Source organism: Gekko japonicus, unplaced genomic scaffold (genome assembly GCF_001447785.1).
Source record: "Gekko japonicus isolate JY-2015 unplaced genomic scaffold, Gekko_japonicus_V1.1 scaffold996, whole genome shotgun sequence".
Taxonomy (NCBI): Eukaryota; Metazoa; Chordata; class Lepidosauria; order Squamata; family Gekkonidae; genus Gekko; species Gekko japonicus.
The window spans coordinates 197,270-199,648 of NW_015165267.1; positions in this window are offsets into that span (position 1 = coordinate 197,270).

Sequence of the window (2,379 nt, forward strand, 5' to 3'; positions counted from 1 at the left end):
TCCAAAGCAGCCATTTTCTCCAGGGGAACTGATCTCGGTAGTCTGGAGATCAATTGTAATATTGGGCGATCTCCAGGTGCCACCTGGAGCCTGGCAACCCTAATTAATAGAACCCCTTATCGTAGTCTGTGGGTGGCTTAGTTGTGCTTCTTCGGGGACTGCAGGGGGTGCTGGAGATATTTCAGAATTGCCACTGATCTCTAGGCTACAGAGAGCAGTTCCCCTGGAGAAAAATGGATGTTTTGGAGGGTGGACTCAATGGCATTGTACCCCACTGAGGTCCCTGCCTTCCCAGGCTTCACCTCCACTCCACCCCCCAAAAATCTCCAGGAATCCCCCTACCCAGAGTTGGCAACCCTAAGTGATGACACTGACTGCATAGTTTTCCTTATATTTTTATATATATAAAAATTGAGAGTCCCTTGGACTGCAAGGAGATCGAATCAGTCAATCCTAAAAGAAATCAACCCTGACTGTTCCCTGGAAGACCAGATAATGAAACTGAAGCTCAAATACTTTGGCCACCCAATGAGAAGGGAGCACTCACTGGAGAAGACCCTGATGCTGGGAAAGATTGAAGGTCAAAGAAGACGGGGACGGCAAAGGAGGAGATGGTTAGACAGTGTCATCGATGCAACGAACATGAAATTGAGCCAACTTCAGAGGACGGTGAAGAACCAACGTTGGCCGGGCCCCTGCAGGCCCTTGTCCAAAGATTCCGGCCTGGGAACCTCAGGGTGTTTTTTTTTTACCCCTGCCAAGATTGGGGTGGGGCGTTTGGGGGCTGACTCGCTTGGAAGAAGCAGTCAAGGCCTGTTTCCACTCAGGCTTCCAAGGCCTCAGCCCCTGTGTTGGCGCATCGACAGCGTGAGGCGTGGCTGTTTTGTTTCTCCTCATCTGTGGATTTTTGTCCCCCGGCCAAGAAGCCGAAATGCTGGTGGGAGGCCTCGGTAATTGGAACATTTGGGATGCATTTGGGAGCCAAAGGGCTGGGATGGCCTTTCGGCTTTGATGGAGTTCCTGGAGGAGGACCCGTGCCAAGGCTCTGTAACCCTGCGGTCGAACAGGCCGGTTCTGGGATTCTGCAGCAGCCAGCTGCCGTCTGGAGCCAATTAGGCCTGCGGGGAGTTTGAAAGGGCTCAGCTGAGCCCCTCAGTGAACATCTTTGTCATCTCTGAGGGGGGAAAACATGCTTGTCCATCGGCGGGGCTAGCAAAAGCCTCAAAGAGGCCCTGGGGCGAAGTCTCCAGCGTGGTGCCTCTGGGCCTGCCCAGTGTTTTAGAAAGTGGGTAGTGCCAAATAGTGTGGGGGGGAGTTGTCCAGCAGGGCTTCTGATTAGCCATTCGTAGGGATGCCAACCTTCAGGTGGAGGCTGGAGCTCTCCCGGAATTAGAGCTATCTCTAGACTACAGAGATGTTTTCCTGGTGAAAAAATGGCAGTTTCAGAGGGCAGACTTCATGATATATTATGAGGGCTCTTTTTGTAGAAAAAAACCAGCAGGAACTCATTAGCATAATAGGCCACACCCAACAGCAGGAACTCATTCCCATAGTGGGCCACACCCCTGACAGCACAGCTCATTAGCCCATTAGGCCGCACTCCCATGTTTCCAGAAGTGTGGTCATCCAGCCACACCCACCTTTTGCTTGTTATTCTGTTTACCTTGTTTGTTGTCAAAACCCAGGGCCTTTTTTTGTAGCAGGAACTCCTTTGCATGTTAGGCCACACACCCCTAATGTAGCCAATCCGGATGAGTTTCTGCTGTTGGTGTGGCCTATTATGCTAATGAGTTCCTGCTGGGCGTGGCCAACTTGGGAGCCAGCCGGAACTCCATTCCTTTGTGTTCCTGCCCAAAAATAGCCCTGTATATTATAGCGTCCAGGAGAAACAGAAATCCCTCCCCAGGTCCTGCCCCCAAATCTCCAGGATTTGCTCAAGTCAGCAGAGTTGCCATGTCCGGAGTCCCTAGAATGATGACGTCACTCAGGAGTGACATCATCACATTGGGGAGTGGAGGCCCCCGCCTCTCCCCAGCAGCATTTAAAGACTTCCTTTAAATGCTGCCGGGGAGAAGGGGGGGGCGGAGGCCACGTGCGCCTGCACTCTGAGCCCCGAATTCAGGGGTCAGAATGCAGGTGCATGGCCCCTGCCTCTCCCCAGTGGATGTCTTTAAACGCTGTTAGAAAGAGGTGGGGAGGAGGCCAGGTGGTCGCTCTTGGGGGCGGGGCTTCCCCCCACCCGCCCGCTAGCTGGCAGGTGGGAAGAAGCCCCTCCAAATCGGGCAACCCCTGCCAAACCAGGGGGGTCTGGCAAGCCTACAAGTCAGTGTGGTCATCCCTAGCCACCAAAGATCTGATTGGCTGTACAAGTCTTAATCA